This window comes from Anser brachyrhynchus (assembly GCF_964034855.1).
Source record: "Anser brachyrhynchus genome assembly, chromosome: 4".
Classification (NCBI taxonomy): Eukaryota; Metazoa; Chordata; class Aves; order Anseriformes; family Anatidae; genus Anser; species Anser brachyrhynchus.
Window position 1 is genome coordinate 42,466,439 of NC_137698.1, and position 22,599 is coordinate 42,489,037.

The 22,599-nt window shown below is 37.1% G+C and overlaps 1 long non-coding RNA gene across 2 annotated transcripts in view; it reads right to left on the reverse strand.

Moving 5' to 3' along the window:
* The window catches only part of LOC308194080, a 147,716-nt gene that overhangs the window by 39,602 nt on the left and 85,515 nt on the right, over positions 1-22,599 (reverse strand). Inside the window, exons 3-4 of one of the 2 annotated variants that reach the window (XR_013950239.1) lie at positions 11,712-11,794; positions 814-871 (exon numbers count right to left, since the gene is read on the reverse strand). This is a non-coding gene — a long non-coding RNA (uncharacterized lncRNA). The remainder of the gene's footprint in view (positions 1-813; positions 872-11,711; positions 11,795-22,599) is intronic. The other variant, XR_013950240.1, reaches the window with a different exon arrangement.

Below are 22,599 nucleotides of genomic sequence, written 5' to 3' on the forward strand. Positions count from 1 at the left end.
TTCTCTCCCCAGGGAAGACAACAATGCAACTATGCTTTGCATGTATTCACCACATTTGGTGAGAATTTGTTTCAATCACTAATTCCAACAAATACTACCTTATTGGTCAGCTTTTTTACCTTTTGCCTGAAATTTAGTGTTCCACGAACCTGTACTAAAACATTACATTCTAAAAACAGATTCAAAATTGTCAGGTATTGTCAGGTAACTCAGTTATTCCACTCCTTAAGCTACACAGTCACACCTCTCTAAAAGATGATAAACCTAAGGAAAGTTTAGTGGCAAGCCCTTCTACCATGTGAATAATTGTGTTTAATAGCATACATGCTTAGTCCTAGAAAAATATAAAGGTACTATTTCTACTCCCAGTTTCATGTTCCAGAAAAAAGGGAGGTGTGAGGGGCAGGGTGGTAGCGAGAGCGAGGGAAGATGAACACAAATTATATACATGATTTTAGTTTCCCCCATATTTGCATGACCTTTTTTCAGAAATTTGGTCTTTCCTTAAATGTTATGTTCATAAAATTATCAGTTATTTTTCTTGTCTTCAGAGACACTTTCAAAATAAGCATATATTTTTAACTTTTTATTTTGCTTTGGATTTAGCCAAATTGTTATTGAAATGAATCTATGGTAATTCTCATGGATTTGTTTCAGATGGTGAATGATGCACTTTACAGAAAATGTGGCCATACAAGTATAGCTAAGTAAAGTAATACTGAGCTGATATGAACCATACCTTTTAAAATTCTTTCATAAATGTAACATTTTACATTATCATTCATTAAAATTAAAACGTGATCAGTTACATACCATTTTACCATAGGACAGCTCTTTTTTTTGTCAGAGAATTCTTTTTCCAGACTTTTTCCTGCAACGAAAGAAAATTTATGTAAGACTGGATTTATAAAATTTTATCTGCCAGAAAAGTACTACTGTTGACTGATACAGCCTCCTCCACCAAGAACTACTACTTTCTCCTATGAAGTAGCACTGGAAATCACATTGTTCCATTCATAATTCCTTCATTTCAACAATGTATGGCAGGTAAACAAACAAAAATGCTACTGTGGAACTGTTAGAGATTTTACAGACACTAGGTTTGATGCAGCCAAGAAGGCTGCATCAAGTGGATACTTTCAAGTGGAAAGTTTTGTACTAGTTTCACCCACAGGCCTTTTCTTTTACACTTCATTTGCCGTACCTGATGAATACCTCAGCTCTATTAGTTCATGCCAGAAACTCCCGTTCAGGCTGAAACTCTCATCTGGCATTCATTTTTGGCTAAAAATCAACTCTGAACTTAGAGCTAATATAGCTAATAAATCCTACAGTCATCAGTGGCTATCTCTATATCAGTAAACGGTACAGTCCAGAAAGAGCAAATATCAAGAGCAAGTTAGCATGTACTGAAGAACAAAAAGAGTTTATTTTATTTTGAGTCTAACTCTAATCTGGTCCCATGAATTGAGTGCCTGTTAGCCATTAGGGCATGCTAGATGCTCTCCTGAGTGCATCCTCCAGTTTAGGATTATCCAAAAGGACAGTTCTGACACCCTGCAACGTAACACAAACCAAAGCACAGGCAGTGGAGACAACTAAGGGATGCCTTCACAAACATGTTCCTTATCCACATTAAAGCACTTAAATAGACATGCTCATGATGACCTAAAAAGAAGCATTATATTTCTTTGAAAATAACACAGATTTATGCACAAAGTATGGGAATTTTTTTGCATTGGATATGAACATCAACTACTATGATGGTAAGAAGCTAGTAAGCACCTTCCATCAAGACTTAGTTTAGCTTGGCTTTTTGTTGAACATCTGGCAGATACAACTGAGGAGAAACACTTCTGAAAATGTCCTCAGTCGATCAATACACGTGAACATCTAGAGAGAACATCTAAGAAGGATTTGTGTGTCCTATTTAGAGTTTTGACCTGGAGCTGTCACCATTTAACGTTCACTATAACCCCACTTTGATTAATATTGTTAGACTCCACAAGGAAGAAGATATAAGCCACATAAGTGGAATATTTAAGATCTCTCTGCAGCTCTTCTGCAAACCCGGTAATGAAATCAATCTGCTAATTAACTAGTATTATTCATTTCCCTACAGCCCATTAGTGTGCTGTCACTCTAGCACCTATATATCATATTAGGTTTGTCAGATTGTTTGTTACTTTGTTCCACATTTTTTTCAGAAGACCCGTTGTGGACATTAATACCATACTTCAAATCCTCCATGGCAGCATGCATAGGTATGTTATTGATATACTCATTGCCTATAGCAATAATTTATAAAGAAGCTGGCAAAACTTATTGGAAATTCAAGGTACTGAGATTCTTGCAAGTCCTTCTATATTATGATCACATTCTTCTGTACATTCATTCAGAAATCTTTATAGTGGATCTGATGCTAAAATACCAGCTATTCTATACAACTGTTCTACATTACGTACTTCTAAGAATATATATGAAGTTTAAATCTGTGCATAGCCACTATTAATGTTAACAGGACATAGGAGTCCAAATATACAAACCAGTTTGAGAAATCATGGCATTAGACTTATTAAGTGAAGAATGCTATTTTTCTAATGATCATCAATGCAAATAACCCCTTAAAAACACGTTTTCTAAAAGATCTTTTAGCTTTCTAATCTCTAGCATTCCTAAATGGCCTAACATGAATTTAATATATGAGATTTAAAATAGATTTTGACTTTCAGCCTAAAACATCTTCTAGTCATCTAGGAATTTTAAAGATACGCATCTTCAGCTTCAATTTTTTCTAGTGACCATACCGTAGTTCTATTTTAAGGCACTTTAATTGTGAACATTCTGATCATCAGCATGATAATGCTGTAAATTCAGGACTAAGGATATCCAAAAACAAAATTCAGTAAATAAAGGCCCTGAATGTCACTTCTGCATTAACCCATTGTTAACAAATCTGTACCTCTTGCATGCAAGAGAGGTGAAATAATGTGAGACATGTACGCTCCTACTTTTTTTTTTTTTTTTTTAAATCACCCCCCCACCAGGGTCTAGAAAAATAATAGGTGCAATCCTTATCTGATTATTGAACAACCAGTCTATGTCAGTGCTTAGATCCATTAAAGAACAAATACATTCAAAAGCTCAGCCAAAGGTGTCACCTTGTCACCTTAAGAGTTCACATGATTTTTACACTTATTATTGCTCCATTTATGGATGGAGGAAACTCAGTAAGAATAAGTGGATATCCAGGACTAATATTATTTCAGTTCATCTCTGCTCTATCTGCAAAAATTAAGCTATACCTTAATTGCTGCTTATGTAGACAATCAAATGCCCAGCGCACCTGTGCTGAGACTGTTTGTGTCTCTAAAGCACATTTACTCATGTGCTATCACTTCAAATACAAGTCAGCTTTTAAAAAGTTCATTTCCTCTGTGGTCAGTTCACTAGCTGAGGTGCAGCTTTGGTGGTGTTGGAACTACCAGGGCAGCAGTGGAGCCACAAAGACCTCTTGGCTGGGAAAAGGTAAGGGAATGCTCAGCATGACAAACTCTTTCCCTTCTTTCCTCTCCATACCTTTTCCTTTCTGCATCCAAGCAGAGAAGGTCATCTCCTTTCTGTTGCCCGCACATACATTTATTATGTTCAAGACTTCTGAACAGGGAATACAACTCTGTCTCACAAGCTGACTCCCATGCTGGGAGGCACTGCTTTTTCTGACAGCTCTGGAATCTAAAGGCGACGGGGTTTTTTTTTCCTCATGTAATAAGACTGGCAAACTGCCACCTGGCATCCAGAGGTCTGGTCTGGGATTTAGGTTCCAAATCTTGCACAGTGGGAGAGTTCCAGTAAGTCAGGTAGGTTAGAAAGAGTCAAACAAACCCCTGTAAGTCAATAAATTGCCTGGTCAGAGGCTGAAGTAGGAAAGAATGCATCTTATGCAGCTCCTATCATTGCTCCTGTCTGTTCTGTAATTCCTGATTATGGGGCTTCTAGCCAAGTTCCCCAGGTAGACCTGAAGATGGGGGTCTGGCCTTCACACTTACCAAAAAATTCCTAATAAATCAAGAACCATTAAAACATCTCTGATACAATCCTGCCGGGTATTTGGAGCATACATCCCACTTGGATACAAAGGTATAAATGAAGTTGCAGCCTTCCTCCATTACCTATATCACAATGTTTCTGTTTCAGTACATGCAAAAAATGTCAGTTCATATTTCTACAGTTTACTAAAGTGTCCTAGAAGTGAAAATAAATTTGTAGATCTATTTTATTTCCACAGATATCAAGAGACTTTAGATTGCATTAAAATAAATAAATAAAAACCAATCTCAATTGTCTCCAGTTTCTGTTAGAGTCATTTCACAACATATCTTTAGTGCCAAGGAAATGTTATCTACTCTGTTACACAATCCCAAAGGAGACATGATCCTCTAGCTTTTCACAAGGAAAACTAGACAAGGTCACATATGGAAGGAATGAGGGGTGGAAGGAGTGAAATATATGGCTATGACAGACTAGATAACTAGTAGAAGAAACTACCAACTCTTAGCTATGCTGTGATTTTGCAGTGTTGGCATACGTTACTTATCTTGCTGTAAAAGATAAAATATAAATCTGCTTAATAATGAAGACAGTCTAAAGTTCACTGGAAGTAAGGCACCGTATAGTAATTTGCACTGCTCGCAATGGTGTAAAATATCTTCCTCCAGGTTAGGCTTACATAATGCACAGCAAATTCACATTCACTTAGAAGTGAATGGGTGACTTGAACCAAGGCTGATTTCAGCGAATTCATTTCTGAGACAAATAACCCAATTGAGTATAATGAGTCTGTGAAGCTGCCTGGAGTAAAACATATGAGTAAGTGATTGCATGATTGAGGCCTGAGACATTAAGAAACATACTGCTGCTACCCGGTAATAGTGCCATTAATGCAGCCATTTATTGGTTTATTTTTACTTAGAACAGGAGAAAATGCATTGCCCTTCTGAGACCACAAGAAATCAATACATTTTCAGCTTTTAATAACATGATCTAAAACACTTGCTATAGTCTGCAGTGAAATCTGTTGTGGGTATATGATGCCATTCATTCTTCTCCACAATTTTATTTGCATTTTAACAGACACAAGCAAAGACTTTACTAAAGCAATAATTAAACTTATGCTACACTGCCTAAAATGAAAATTATGTGCATTTTAAAAAGCCTAAAAAGTTATTTTAGCATCTTTATTTTCATAACAGAGACAAATAGTCACCAAAATGTATATGTAGTACAACCACTAACTCACAACAGCACCAAACATAGTATTAACAAGGTGTCACTGACTACACTTACAGTGTAAAAAATGTAAAAACATCACATATGTAAACCCATGCTGAACCAAATGCCATTTATATTTATTGGAGCTTTTGACACCCTACTTTGAGGAGATCCGCTGTTATATATTAACATTTTATATGAATATTAATAGGCTGCAAATACGAAATTGCATGACTTAGGAGCTTGATTATGATATTAAGCCATAAGTCCCCCGACCAAAGCATAACAAGTACTATCTCAGGAGACACTTTATCCTGGACCTTCAAAATGAAAGAGGCACCACTGACTCACTCAGGGGAATTGCTTCAGAAGCATCGTGCCTCCATCAGCAGGAAGGGCAGCACTCCCTAAGGTCAGAAAAACGGGGTTCAGTAACTTCAGTGCACATCACCATTCCTGGCCAGCAATACTAAAAGCTTTAAAAAAAGTACTTTACATTTAATTTTTTTTTCAAGAGCCTTGTTATTCATCATTATTCTCACAATAGCTGGGCTAGAACTCACAGAAACATCATGGATGAATCCTTAGGAATTAATATGTAAAACCGTCTTTTGGGGGTATTACATTTTAAAAGATGCAAACTTAAATATATCAGTAGTAACCAGGTTCACCTAGCTTAGAAAAAAAGAATTCATTTGTAATGAATTTAATTCAAAATAAAAAGTTTAAAGAGCAATCAATTTCTGTGACTATGATTTCATTGATTGAGGGTGATATTACAACCTTCTCCTCCATGTACTTGGTACCCACTGTTGCAGTGTTTAATCTCATTCACAACTTTTATTTTTGATTTACAGCAAAAGAAAACAACTATTTGCTTATGTCCAGGACATTCATCCGTTCAGTCACACCAAGTCAAGTTTACAGATGTTTTCAAGTTTACAGATGTTTTACCTGTTGTACCTAATATTTTTATCACCATTGTTAGGACTCTGTCATGGTATTTCAAGAGCATGTTGGGGTTGTGTCTGAGAGTTCCTACACTTTTAGCATACCATTTCCCTTATTTTTTTGTTATAATTAATCCCTGGTACTTCCCAGAATGTAACTGGACAAGTTCGTTTTGGCCTCTCTACCCAATTATGAAGGCTTCAGTGTTGCAAGTTTCATCAAACAGAAGGAAATCTGTGGGACTCCACACAGGCACAGATAATGTGCTATAGGAACGTATTAAAAAATGGAATTGGAAAGAGTTGTTTCATCTCAAACAGAATGAGGTTGCTGCTAACACTGTCCAAACATATGTGCACACACCACCTCCACCCCCAATTAAGAACTACCTCACCATCAGTTTGTAATTGAATATCACTCGTAATCAATCAGCTTAGGCAGAAACTTGCTCAGCATGTTGGCTTCTGTGAATCCTAAAACCTTGGTGCCAATGAGTTAGAGATTGCAGCTGAACCACAGATACTGAAACATTTACAAATATAAACTTTAACAGGGGTGATGGACTTGAGAAATCCAATGAAATACAGCCATCTGATGCTTCTCATTACTGCTTAGATAGGGGTTTGTAAATATAGTTTTTTCCACCTGCCTTTGCAACTTCACAGTAACAGTGGTTCTCCAGTTTTGTACTGAATTAGGAGGCATTTTGTTTGTATTGTTAGAGCCTTAATTGAAACAGTCAGAGAGAAATGTCTTATTATAGAAGAGAGAGAAAGGACTTCTTTTTTTAAATAAGGCTCTAAGGAGACTCAATTTTAATGATGCTTAACACGATGTTTTAAACCACACAGTACATCTACACGCTATTTCTTGTTAAATGTTGGTTATTTAACAGCAGGCTGGCACCAGATTGCCTGCTGTGCATAGTTAGGGCTGGCTTGTACAAGTTCTGACAGTCTCAACACTGATGAAAGACAGCGTCAATTTTGATTCTTACAGTATTTCACTTCTTGACACGTCCTTTGTCAGACTACTGTTTATAACAGATGTTCTTAGCATGGCAGTAAGTGTAAACAAAAATACAATCAACTACTAAGCTATACATCCTGACATCACTTGGAACACTAGCTAAGAGACCAAGATTATGAAAACTAGGTACATCTGTTCCTCATAGGTGCTTAACACTCAGCGAGTTTGATACCATTATGAAAATACGGAGGAGAGTCTAATCATAAAAAAAAACAAATGTTAAGAGTCAGTAGTTGAACAGAGCCAACAGAACACAGAAACCCAGAAACATAGCCATATATTATTTGCTTATTTTTATATGGTTAACATTAATGAACATTGATTATGCAAAACTTTGAAAAAAGAATTAACAAAACATTTTCATTTAAGTTGCTTAGCCACAATCCAGTTATATTTCAAACCGGTTGACTACATTTCTTCTTCAATAAATTCTCTCCCCCATTAGGAGAATTTGCATATGTTTATTTGCAGGGTTTTTCATGGTTGTTTTTTTTGTCAGTGGTGGTGGTGGTTTGTTTTGCCTCCTTCAAAAGGACACCACAAAACTTCCATAAAAATAGCAGTTATTTTTTTAAACTTCGTGTTGATTACTGTGTAAATAGAAAAGGTGGTGGATGCCCCCATTCCTGGTGGTGTCCAAGGCCAGGTTGGACAAGGCCCTGGGGAACCAGATCTAGTTAGTGGGTGGCATCCCTGCCCATGGAAGGGGGGTTGGAACTGGGTCATCTTTAGTGTCCCTTCCAACCCAAACCATTCTATGAAAGCAACAGATATCACAATCCACCTACTCCAACTTTTCCATGTCTCTTTGAACATGAACACAGTGATTGGCTGCACTGAAATACATAGGAAATGATGATTTTGATGTCAAGGAGGTTCTGCAACTTGGGGAAATCACAGCTCAATTTAGACACTACTTCTTATGTATAGCTCTCACTGAATAAGCTCATTGAAATTTAGTGCTAGTGAGCAGTCTAAAGCAATATAAAATAAACGAGCATGAAGATGCATAACATGCATTGGACAGATAGAAAGTATGGCTATTTCAAAATTATTGTTGATATTTTTGAGTAAATCTATATAAAATAAGAAGTCACTCCTTGCAAGACTCATCTACCATCATAATGCTCTCTCCAGAGATGACAAGCATTTTGCAAAGTGATCCTTTTGTGCCCTTCTATGACATGATACGGATATAAACAGCACACACTGAGGCTCATGTGATGAAGAGGTAGAAATTTTATCTGTAGAAGACAAAACCAGGAAGTAAATGAAATGCAATCCAATACAAAGTGACAGAGCATTGAACTTGATTCTTTCCTCTTCTTTGCTAGCAAACTTTAGGGCAAGCTCTTAAAAAGTTAACACTAATTCTGTCAAAATAGAGTTTCTTCTCTAGCACGTGGCAACCTGATATGCATGGCAAACTTCTAACATTCAGACAAGGAAAAGGTGGGAGTTCAAAGACTAATAGCACAAGTCATGGACTGAAAATCTGAACTACAGATACTCAGAAACAGTGACAAAATGCAAATAGGGTGTTTTTAACCCATCTTTTAAAGGAAAAAATACTTAGAGTTTTGCTTTATTTCTGTTTTTTCCCCACAGCCAAAGGCAGCAGCCATACCCTAAAGAAAAGGGAAAAGGGAAATCTGAAATGTTGATAAGGTGACTCAATCAACCAGGGGACATATTAGCAGTGATAAACAAGGTTGTCTAACCAGAGCATTAACCTTCAGGAGAAAGAAGTAATAAAATAATCTAAACCCTCCAAACACATCAGTTGGTATGCAAATCTAATAACCAGTTGCTTCATTATTGATGCTGACATTCCTTTTGTTGCTTCAAGAGGGGAATTTGCATTTTGTGGTAGAAGAGCTATCTATGGGCAGTATATAAGAAGTGAAGCATCAAAAAAAAAATCCGTGCAATTGTCAAAGGCTTATATAATGAACTAAACACAGCATAAAGTAATGAAAGTAAACAACTCAGCTTTCATAATCAAGGTCATAAGACATACTGATTTTTTTCTATTCATTCAAAACCAGGGCAAAAAGTGATACATTAGAACAAAGAAATTCTTTCCAGATGACTAGCAAAAAACCATACACACCATACCACAAGAAAAATCACAGCCAGACTTCTCACTCAAAATATTTCAAGTCTGGAATGCCTGTAATTCTATGTAAGAAAGAAAGCGATCTCAATCTAGAAGCCCACTAGACTACATACACAGTACTAACCAAAAGCAATGTTTCCAGGGCTCAGTACTTTTCTTCAGTATGGGTTAAGGCTTGGGCCTTTGCTAAGGACCCTGTGTGCTACAAGAGTGATGCTAAGGCAATCTGAACCAACATGGAAAAATAACAGGAAATGTCTGTTAGTTTGTTTCCTCCACATAAGTCAAGAAATAGCTGGGACAGGGATGAGATACAGCAATATATATGCATTTGTCGTCTGATGAGGGATGCTTATCTACCAGGCACTTAAACAGCAAGAACACTTGAAACATTCTCTGCTTGCATATGAACAATCTTACCCACTCAGAGCATAGTAGGTTCCCAAGCAATATCAACTTCAAACGTAAGCAGTAAGATTTGCACGCAACAAAATTCATTTGCAAAACAGGTTGGAGCATACCAATCCTGTTACCCAAGTATTTAGGAGGGAACAACCAAAAGCCACGTGCTTGTAGATGTGCACCCAAATAGAACATGGGTTCTGGAAGGTGTCCCTGCCCTTGGCAGTGGGGTTCGAATTAGAAGATCTTTCAGGTCCTTTCCAACCCAAAGCACAATTCTTGGCTGAAAAGCACACTCAACATCTGACTCAAACTGCATTAAGTACTTGACAATATGAACAAAATAGAGTTACAAAATTAGGATGAGGATAAAACCCTTATGCTTCCACCTCTGGGCATTCTGAAGTTTGGTTCATTTTCTAGGCAACAACTCCATGAGCAAGATCTATCCTTTTCAAGAATTAACTTCCTCACACATGCATACGTGCAGATCAGAGATAAAAACATCCATGGTCCATTACTCCATTCTTTCCAAATGCCTGTCTTTTCTCTGCTTCGCATGTTCTAATGCTTAGTATAGTTATGTTTTTAATTAACCCAGCAATGGATTCTCTGTAGCTTTTCTGAGACCACCATTCCACATTCTAAGAAATATCATTGTCTTGGATTTTTTTTTTTTTTTTGCTATTCATCATCTTTATTTCTATCGTTAATTTTTCTATAGTTAATTTAACCTTTTTATTTTCATTATGCTGCTCTGAATCACATTTTAAATTTCTTGTCTATTCAAGCATTTGAGATGGTTATCATATCCTTTTAGTTACTATTTCCCTGACTACTACATCTCATTTTTTTGGCTGTTGTCCCTCGCTGCCTCCAAAACCAAATAAATAATCTTCTGTTGAATTTTGCCTACATGAAAAGGGCACAATCAAACCATTTAATCTTTTCCCACTAATTGGTCCCTTCAATCTCCAATCTCTTTGGTAGCTTTTCTTTCTGAATTCCTTCCAGCATATTCACATTTTTGTTGTGCCAGCTCCAACGGTGCTAGCATATGTAAGCTAACACATAAGTGTTTACACTTGGAAAAACATACGTGCAAATGATGAGTACAAAATAGAATGAATTTAGAACAGATTCTGGACAGTCACACTAGCACACGTCCTCTGGAGAGCACCCAAGTGTCCTGGAATTAAACTTTACCCTAGGAAACAGCTGGAAATGAGCATGTGGTAATATACGCCTCCCTGAATCAACAGTGGCAGCAGAACAATGCCTGTTTACATTGTATGAAGATCCAATCTGAACGTTTCCAACATTTTATAATTTTCATATATCTATATACTTGATTAGTTTAACAAAGACAGTATCAGATATAACAAATACAGAGACTAAAGTATCCATATTTGTAAACTAGACAATAAATATATTGCAGGTTGATACAAAAGCATCTTACATTGATGTGACACAAGCTGAAGGACTTAATTCTGAAGGATTAAAACCACCTATACTGCTAATTAGGGAAAGAGGAAATAGCTTTCTTCTAGGTTCAATCCACTGAACCTGGTACAAAACAGATTTAGAAGAAAATCTACCTTAAAATATAGCTGACTGATAAGCATAAGTCCTTCCAGAGAGGACATTTAGTAGCATCTCTGTAATCACAAGGCTTTACTTAAAATTTTTCAGTTTGGACATACCAATGAAATCTACCGTGGTGTTTGCCAGGTGAAATCCAGAGCCTAAAACAATCTCTGCTAACAGACACTCTTCACTTCTGCATGTCTGACCTTCTCATCCTGAAAAATTAATTCTGCTAGTCATAAAAAACCTTTTAACCATACATATGCTCCACCTTAACCTTGTGGTGCCTCCAGGTAATTCTCCATGCTGATTTGTTCTAGTCTGACATCTGTGTGCTGGGATTTAGGCTAACCTTTTATACTTCCATAACAGATGCTTCATACACTCCAGTCAGGGATTTTGTTAATTGCTTCTCCAATGGTGAGGACATCTCAGCTGCAAGGGATTAGGAAAGATTCAGGAAATCAACAACAGGTAAATTAGAAGTGGATCAGATACTTCCCCACTGGAAAAAAAAAAATGTAAATGTTAAAAGCTAAATTTGATCCTCATGTTCATGCATGCTTTCAAAATAGGATTTGTCAATTTCAGATGCAAAGCAGCTCCAATTTGATATTACTGACTTTGTCTAGTTTATATTCTGAAACATTAAAACTGCAGAAATGACCTGCCAAGTATTGATGTAAGCTTATTGACAAAACAGAATGCTTCACAGTAAGGGCATCATCTCACAAGGCTCCACACAGTGACTCTGTAATTACTGTTTCAGGCTCTGCATATCAGGTCTCTAGCATACTGTGCTCGATTCACCAAAAATAAAAAAGGAAGAATTAGCTGATGTAAGTAGGAATAAATTATCTGAAACAAATAATCTTTGAGAACTCACAAAACCAGAATTATTCTAAAACAATCAGTTACACTTCTTTCACTAAGGTTTAGAAACAATGGGTAAACTCAGCAATTTATTTAAAAACTCACTAAATCCTTATCCAGTAGAGCAGATTGCTACCACTTCCTCCAGAAAGCTACAACAACACAAGAAAATAACCTAAAAAGGAGCAAAAGAGCATAAGAGAATAGTCTTCTCTCTAGTATTCTGCGTGAAACCAGAACACTTAATTGTGCAAAATATACACACTTAAAGCCCGGAGGTCAGATCTGTCCAAAGCTTCAATTTGGGCTGGACAGGCAGGCAGCACTGTTAGTTATTTCACAACAGTGGGAGGGGGGGGGCAAATAGCAGAAATGGAAAGCAGGTCAAACTAGATCTGCGTACCTCAAGTCCATAAGTCTCTTCTGTATTTGGTTTTCTCTTCTTTTGATTTTCACTGTCATCTGGTATGTTCATTCTACATTCCCACTTAATTCCCACTGCTGTTGTCAGCCTACCCATGCTTTACAGTTTGCTTATTGATCAGGAACATTTTCATTATGCTACTCCTTGACAATAAAATAAAATCTTAAAAAGAAAATCAAATGTTTTATTATTTTTAATCTGTGAAATGTAAGTAACTTCTCAAAGTCTTTTTGGGAGTTGTCCTGGTTTCAGTTAGGACAGAGTTAATTTTCCTCCTAGTAGCTGGTAGGGTGCTATGTTTTGGATTAGGATGAGAAGAGCGCTGATAACATGCTGATGTTTTAATTGTTGCAGAGCAGTGTTTACACCAGGCCAAGGACTTTTCGGCTTCTTGCTTTGTCCTGCCAGCGAGCAGGCTGGGGGTGCAGCAGGAGCTGGGAGGGGACAGACCCAGGACAGCTGACCCAAACTGGCCAAAGGGGTATTCCATACCATCTGACGTCATGCTAAACAATATATAGGGGTGGCTGGCCGGGGTGGGGGGCCGGCTGCTCGGGGATAGGCTGGGCATCGGTCAGCGGGTGGTGAGCAATTGCATTGTGCATCACTTGTTTCGTACGCATTATTATTAGTAGTACTATTATCATTATTATTATTATTTTCCTGTCTTAATAAACCGTCTTTATCTCAACTCACAGGCTTCACTTTCCCGTTTCTCTCCCCCATCCCAGAGAGTGAGGGGGGAGGGTGAGCGAACGGCTGTGTGGTGGTTAGCTGCCGGCCGGGTTAAACCACAGCAGGAGTGGACATTACACTGATCTCTCCTGCTGGCAAACAGCTCCAACAACTGAGTTGCCAACAATCTCCGCTCATCTGGCTTTGGATGTTTGTTGGCCAACCCTGTTGAAGGGCAATCTCAATCTCATACATAAATCTACCTCAGACAAAGGCTAAAGCAGACAGGACAAGTTAATGGTGCAAAAGTTTCATTCAAACTACTTGCTTTCACCATCTTGAAAATCAAAATGAACTCTGAAGACTAAGAAGTCAAGCAGTTGGGCTGTGAGGAGTCATTTCTCTGTGTAAACAACAGGCAGAATATGGCTTCTGTGTGCATACATCAATAACCCATCATTCCATGTCTGGACCCACAACACTACACCCAGCGCTGTTTATTGAATCGTGCAAACTTCGTTCAATTGCCCTATTTCAGAAAGTTACGTGGAATTCCTTCAGGTTTTTACCCCTATTAATATTCATCTTCAAGAATGATGTCTTTAAATACCAATACCCGCTTCACCCATAATTTATGAACCTCTTTTTAACACAAAATCCATAGGTATCACTTGCTGCCCCTTGACTCCAAAAATTAAAGCCAGACAAAGCTGTAGTGAACAGCACAGGAATTTAACTGTCATTTTCTGTAATCTCAGAGAAACCTACAGTTTAGATAAAGTTCATATTTGTTTCACATCCAACACAAAAAGCTATTAAAGGTACCCTGTGGCTTCAAATCCATTTTGTTTATTTTATTTACATTTTAACAATGTTTGACAAGGTAAACCTCTTAAGAAATTTTGTATCATTTGTGAGAATGGTGCTGAATCTTAAGAAAGTATCCTGAGCAACTACAAACAATTCCCTCAAAGGATTTTTTTTTAATTACAGCTGTCAATCAAAACATGACTTCATTCTTCGGTATTCAAAGACTAGCTTTCAAAGGGAAGATTGATGTTAAAAAAAATTAAAAGCTTTATTCAAATAAAGATGCACAGAACACTAGATAATCAGAAATATTTCAGAGAAAAAGATGGAGGTCAAGTCTATAAACCAGGCTGATAAATTTTTAGAATCATTTGCTAATATGCACTCAGGTTACCTACAAATTAAAGGACATTGTTCCAGTTGGTATCTTCCAAATCTAAACAGCAAATTTAGTCCACTGCATAATGTAGGAAACAATATTATTTACATGTTAATAATAATTTTGGAAGACAAGCAAGGACATAAAACATGAATGAATGAGCCTCCACAATTCTAAACAGTGTCAAGTATAAGACTGCATATTTGTATTCACCTTTTCTAAATATTAGCATAAAAAATACAGTAATATTTATGCCTGGTTGAATTGAAGAAACTCTCTGCAGACTGAACTTTGCAAAGATTTAAAATGTATTTTCCCAAAAAGCTTCATAAGGTCACATCTGCACAGCAGCACAAAGATCCCTGAACTGACTGAGACCCGAACAAGTCATTCTGCACTTTCCAGCCCAAAAAACACCACTGTTGTTCTTACAACACTGAACAGCAGCCTATAACACCAGTCCTGCCTCCTGGCCCCATACTAACAGAGATCCCAACCTGACATGGCCTGTACCCAGTCCAGAGTTTTCCTATCTGCAAACCTCAGTACTTCCAGTTTGAAAGTCAGCATGAGCAGAAGTGCTGGTGCCCACATGGCAACGTAGATGTTCTCAGGGCAGGAGAGCCTCCAAGTATGGTGGTGATGCTAGCAAACCATGCACTGGGGAACTCCCTGGCTAGTAGAGAGAGGGATGAATCATAAGGAGGCAGATACACCAAGGCAAACTGGTAGACAAGTCTTGTTAATGGAAGCACAAGTGCAGAAACAGTTTACAGACCAAATATTGTTATATACCCACATAGCTTACCCTAAAAGCTGCCAGTATTTGTGCCCATGCAACACAATTACTGTTTTCATAAAAGATATTATAGATCAAGAATACAGTAGTTCAATGCCAAACTGTTCACTTCAGCTGATTCTCTTACCATTTTAATAGTAATTCCTAGCAGAGCACCAGATAGTCAAGTTTTTCTACAATTCCACCATTCTAATATGAAATCATAACAATTTAAGTCCTCTATCACTGGTATCATATGGTCTAGATTCCACTTTCAGCAGAAAGTAACACATAAATCAATATATAAGTTCCAAATATATACATGCTTAAAATAAGTCTATTCAGTGAAGCTGTCAGGTAAACAGTTTAATACAACATTAAAAGGATAAAAATTCAGGCAAAGCAGAACTCGGACTGGTACGATGAGTCTTCTAAACTTTTGATGTTCCATTGACAATAATTTGTTTGGCCTGCTCTGTTTTTACAAATACATATATGCGTAAAAACATTATACACACACATACCACCTGCTTCTCATTTTAAAAAGCGCTCAGGATCTGAAATCCTGGTGCAATGAGACCTGGTAATTGTAGCCAACTGACCAAGACAACAGGTCATTCTGTAATCCTAGTGCCATGAATTAGGTTTTGGGCAATATATGCAACTAGTCTATAACTAGGTTTGCTAAAAAGGTAGGTTTAAATTTTACATGAAGACTTTATAGCAAAGTGTGGCTGAATGATATAGCTACAGATTCTTTGCTCAGCCTTCAAGCCTTTTATAAGGTATTGTTTTTGCAGATCATGCAACTGCAGAGTGAGTTTCACCATTATAACGGCCAATTTTCTGTGTTGTTAGATTTAGGCTATGAAACGTAAGTAAAGTTCTGTTACTCTGAAATTTTCTCAGTGTCTCCCCAAAGGCAATCCACAATGACTTCTTGCTGAAAGGATTAAATGTAACATTTCTCAACCTCCCTCAAAACAGTTTTTCTTCTGCTTCAGAGATATAACAGTCCACCTGACTGAGCCGTCAGAAAGGCATACTCTGGAGCTCACAGTGAACCAGGACAGATTACAACCTGGAAGGCTATCTGTACACACACGCACAGAAAACCAACCAAATTGTTCCAATAAAACTTGCATGAGGTCAATTTGTATGATGAACAGTGATACCGTATCCTATGATATGATTAGGATCGATCTGTTGGGTTTCTTTAAAATGAAGAGCGATATTTAAGGGAGTCTACCACACGATGCTAGTATGTTTAAAATATCAAGTGTTTCATGGCTGGTATGCTTTAAGCATATTAACAGACAGAGCACATCCAGCCTGCTTTTCTTCTTGACATTACCTAGAGCTGTAAGAAATGTTAAAAAAAAAAAAAAAAAGAGAGAGAGAGAGAAATCTCTATGCTGTATTTGGCAGTTACACTAGCAGTAGGCTTCACAGTCCAACACCAGGAACCACAGACAAGCTTTCACCTATATCATGGAAACATCAGCATTTTCCAGAGCTGTGTTACACGAATAGGAGTTTGCACCAATGCACAAGCTATCCCTCCCATGCACACCAAAAGCAGACCTCCAGAGCCATACAGACACGCTCAAATACAGATTAAGTAAACACATGCCAGCCCCACCGCATGCCAGGCAGCTTTGCCTCTTGCTGGTGCTCTGACTGCACAGAACTAGGTGTCACCCAAACACTTCAAAGTGGCTCCTGTGAACAGGGTGGGCAGAGGCAGCATTCATAGAGGTCTCCTTCACTGTCTCAATAGCAGACATAACCATCCAAGTCAGGGTTACTCCCTGTACTTCCCTCCTAGACATTGGCCCTCGGTCAGGAGACCATCAGCTATCCTCCAGAAGCTGAAGGAGACCATCATCTTTCACAAAACAAGCACAAGTGCTGATGTTATGAAGGTGTCAATGTGCAACCAAGCTATGTCTTCTGCTTCTAGCGGCTACATATTGCTCAGTAATAAAGTCTAGACAGACAGCATACACAAAATGAGTTGTTACTCATTTTGGGAGACTGAGGAACTACTCAGTGGCTATCTTGGATAGAAAGTTATTTTTTCCTCATATAGTAAGAGTATTTATGTTGCCAGCATCGACAAGTATGCAGGTTTCTAGTTTCATTCCTGTTCACTGAAATTCTGGTTTGAACAATATCTACTGTTTGCAGCCAGCAGTAAAATCTAGAAAACAGACGGGAGCTGGATCAGCTCATCAACACACACACCACAAGTGCAGAGGGATGAATGTCGGTGCTCTAGTAACTCTTCACATAACTTTGTTCCTAATTTCAATATGCAGATTCTATGGTGCATGAAAAAGTGCATTTTTAGTGGTACAGATATTTGTTTTCCCCTTTCTGGTCTTCATTTTCTTTTTCCATCCCTTCTACTCCTAACTCAGAAAGTAATTCCTTTTCTTTTCCTGTTATTCTTTGCTGCACATTTTCCACTTGGAATATTTTTCAATTTTTTGTTTAATTTCACACCACAAAAAAAATTAAACACTTTATTCTACAATTGTCAAATAAACCTTATTACAATAGGTACAAAGTGCCATCTCCAGAACTGCTTTGTTTCCACTCTGTTTCACAGTCTAGAATATACTTAAGTTTCTTTCTGCTTTGGTAAATTGATTTTTGTACAGCATGAGGGGATGTGTTCTGCTTCCTACTATAGATTTAAAGAAATACTACACATCACCTTACACAGAGTAAAAATCAATTTTCTACCTGTAGGTGATTAAACTTTCTCCGCCCTGCTGAGAATGCATATCTCATCAGGTTTAAGTTCATAAAATGGTTCATTTCACTAACAGCAAAAATAAAAAGTCATAATATATTTAAACAGATCACGTGTTACTTAGTTGTTCCTTTCCAAAGGTTACCTGTAGTTTTATCTATCATATTTAATGTTAAGCTTTCTCCTCCTCTCTCTTGTAAGCTCAGCTGTTATCAGGAGACTTTGGTCCTGGTAAAACCCCAAAACACACTACATCTGAAAAATGCAAAGCAGTTCATCTCTCCCTTTCTCCTAGTGATAAAGGGCATCCTAGAAGATAAGCTGCATTAAAAGCTCAGATCTAAATCTGAGTACAACAGAAAGCCAACTGTTAAGATTTGGCTGTAGACTGCTGCAAAATTACCTTATTTGCAAAGCTTGCTATGAGGTGAGGCAGATAAATGATAACATCATGAACTAGGAAAAGGCAAAAAGCTTTATTCTTCATATATCTGGGTCTGACTTAAAATTTTGTATTGAATATGCAACTTGGAACATATATTCATAAAATTCACTCCAAGCAGTTCTGCACATGCAGCATTTTAATATGGGGAAAGCAGCAGTAAGCTATTTCCCTGCATGATGGTCTAGAAACAAATTGTTTAACATTTGAGTGGAATAAAATGTTAGTAAAAGAAATGGCTGGCAAAAAAAAAAAAAAGGCTCACTTCTGGCAAAGGATGCATTTCTAGTCAAATGAGAAAAACTTTTCCCTGTCAGTCAATCAATCAGTGCGTAGTTTATTTTAAGCTGGTGATAATATGGCTGTGGAGATTAGAAAGCTAGTGAGCTACAAAGAAGATCAAATTAATTTTGCTTAAATGAAAAAAAAAAAAAAAAAAAACCTTCAACAAGCAAGCACAAAATTTAACCCTGTCAGTTCAGAATGGAAAAACTACACAGAAACATTATCTAATGTGAATTTGGTCTATGTCAATAAGTGGAAATAAATGAGCCAGATGAAAAGCAGGAATTATGTACCACGTGTCTGAGGTGGAGGAGTTGATTATCATGGTTTCTTTTGTTAACTGACTAATTAAAAGAACTGTGAAAATGCAACATGAAGAACAGAAAAAATTACTGCATAGACAGTCTCAGAATTTTCAAATTTTGGTCCTTAAGCTTAGCTGCTAAGATGTACATTGAGCACTTTAACCATAACACCCTCATTTCCAAATCAGGTAGGTACCCACAAAGTGTACAGCTGCAACAAAAGGTGCGAGCCCAGTTCCCCTGAAAACAAAACTATTTTGATTCATATTCCTAAATTTGGGTTTTATGTCCAGCACTCATTTGACAAATTTGGTCCTCATTCATTTCCCAGTAAAAAAGCAACACATCATATAGCAACCAGTTAATAACAGCCTCTGCAATCAGTATGGGAGATGCAATGCACCATAAAGATGATTTAGGAGCTTGCAGTATCTCCCCATACACCCTTCAGGTATTTTGTGGGCACCAGCTTTAAGGCACACAAAACTTGATGATGGAGAGAAGTGCAGAAGAGGAAAGAAAAATTTGGGGTCCTTCCTTCCTCCTCTTCCTTGAAGAGTTGGCTGAAAGTTCCTTTCAGTTTTGCATTAAAAAATGTGCTATGTTTTTGATCAGCTGTATCTTCATCAATACTGATTAAAAAAACCCACCCATTTGATTCCCCAAGAGAGGATCATAGCTAAAATGAGACAAAGATTATTTTAAATGGTGGCACAAACCCCAAAAGAAAACATGCCTTTCAAATAAGCACAGCAGCTTTTAATTTCTGAATTGTTCAGTCAAGCATACACATTCTTGTCTGATGAAGAAGAATATAATTACCTAGGGGCATGTCAAAAATAACTGTTGCTTTTCCCTTCCTGTCCTTTCTTGGGAGAGGAGAGATTGGTGAGCCAATCAAGAAATTGAAACTGACATTTCACAAACTGATAGTCATGTTACTATTTATTTATTTTTTTGTTTGCCTATTTAGATTGAGTACAGCTATCAGGCATATACACAAAGAATGTGACACAGCCTCCAGCAGTATCTGAACTAATGCTTAAGGAAATTAATTCCTTGAAAAATAAAACAAGAAATCTCAGGAGGTCATTGTGCTGTCTTGCATCATCTGTAGTAAACTGAATGCCTTCGGTTCTGGTATAAACTATTTCAGCCACCTAACTGTCATTTTTAAGACATCTCATATTCACTAGTTGAGAAAGTTCAAGTTCATCTTGATTTTTCAAGTTCATCCTGATTTGAAATAGACTGGTTAAGGGAAATGCAACAGGCTTGTTTATTTCTTTTCTTACTTAACTTTCACCCGTTATCAGCAAAACTATTTTATACTCCTTCCTCACTACAGAACAGGATGTTCACACAACTTCTTTTAAATAAAAGATTTCCAAAAGGATTAGCATTTCTCTTATTGATCCAGCATAGCACACTGCAACAAAATAGATTTTGGATGTCCTAAATATTCATCTCCAAGCTCTATTTTTATGTTCTGTTGTTTTTCTTGTACATTAATGTTGTTTTACAGATAGGGACCCAAATTCAGTGGTCAGCTCCGGAACTCCTGGCCACTCTATGCTTCAGATTTAAATAAGTTACTTTATATTACACTATTATAACAGCTGAAAGCCTGGTTATAACTTAAGCTAGTTGAATTTCCAGAATGGTTCATTTAAAGAACAAATTTATAAGCAAAACAGCCGTGTCCTACAAAACCATGAAATATGAAGAAGTGTTTGCACAACTAAATTTTAATCCTTGACACTAAGCCTCAGCATACATGTATTAATACTTCCATTATAAAGACTATCTATCAAGATGCTAAGGATCTGAAGTAAATATTACTGTTTTTCTGTTACAAATTACATCTTCCACAGGGATACTGAGAGATTTTCCAAGAATTATAAAGAACCTTTTCAGTATCCAAGATACATGATTATTAGCAGTAACACTGTAGCATGTTCTAGAAAGGATGGTTTCCTGAGTTTTGCTCTAATGTATTCTACTACACAGAGAGATGAGAGGTGGGGGTGGAGGAAACAATGAACACTTAGAAAGTTCTCCCTCCGATATTGATAAAATTTCAAGTAGAAAATCAATTTCTTTTAAAAAGTTATCATGAATGAAACACTATTTATGAACCATAAGAGAAATCCAGAAGTTCTGAAAGTGTTGACCATAGCCTGTCCTGTTGGTTGACGTCCACAGAGAATTGTTTGATCAGTTTGAGCTCATACATCAGTTCTTTTCCACACTCGTATTTTATTTTACTTCAAAATGAGGACCACCCTGATAACTAGTCCCTTGATAAGCTTCCAGCTCCTTTGAGTTTTCAAAACCTTTCTAAAAATAAGCTATGCAAAAGGCAATACTTCTGTTTCCTGAAATAATTTTAAAGTCCCTCTGAAATTTAATAGAAAATGAGCGCACATTTCTAATAAGTATAGAGCACTTCCTTATGCGTGAGTCAACAAATCTTACTAACAGTGGCCTTTAAGGTAATAATTCTCAGAAGACAATCTCTGGACTTCCTTAATTATTGAAAAGAAAAAAAAAACAGAACTTTCCTTATGACTGACAAAAGATTCTTGTCTCTGAGTCTGAAAATAAAGTTAAAATTAATTTTCTTAAATATAAATTGTGCCTTGATAGCAACCAATATTTTCTTTACCTTTTAATAGTTCCTAAAAATAGTAAATGGATGTGACATTAGCAGATTTGCTATATTAAACAGAAGTCATATTGCTAATTCCCCAAATAAGTGAAAATTTATTAAAGGTTCCTACCATGACAAACAAAACTACTACACCTGTTGACACAGTCAAGATCATCTTGAGTTCTGAAGGAACAGGTAAGATTTCCTTTATTTAGAAGCAACACTACAGCAACAGTAACAGTCTAACAAAGCCTTTTCCAGGCAAAGTGTTCTGAAGGTCTGAAGAGTTTTGGGTGCTTAAAGAAAGCAACTTCTAATATCAAAACCTCAGGCAGTTTCAGAACCCCTACTCTTATGATCCAGAATATTCTTACATAGGATGTGTAATGTCGGAATACTCTAGCTTGCTTCAAACAATTACTTTGACGTAGTCATTGGTGAGACATGGGTTTTCTGGAAAGAACAGAAGACTGCTTCTCCCCACTCCCCAGCCCTTAAAAAACAAAACGCACTTCCTCCATTAGTAACCTCTGAAATAATGCCCGAATGGCGCAAAACTGTGCATACACACACTTCTTTTTAGTAGCATTTAGATTAGCTGAGTTGCTCTTAGCACTCTGGTCATGGCAATGTAGAATTTATTCTGAGAAAACCTTATTGTAATGAATGCTGAATCCATTGTTCATGGCATGAGATCCATTCTTCTGTCAAATGGAAGAGCTTTACATTCTTCTTAATTCCCAACTCTGTTCTCAAAATAAAAGGCTAAAAAGAAAAGAGATGTCTTACTGCAACTCCTTTCTTCAAAAATAAAAAATTGTGTCATTCTTTGACCAACTACTCTCAGCATTTCAT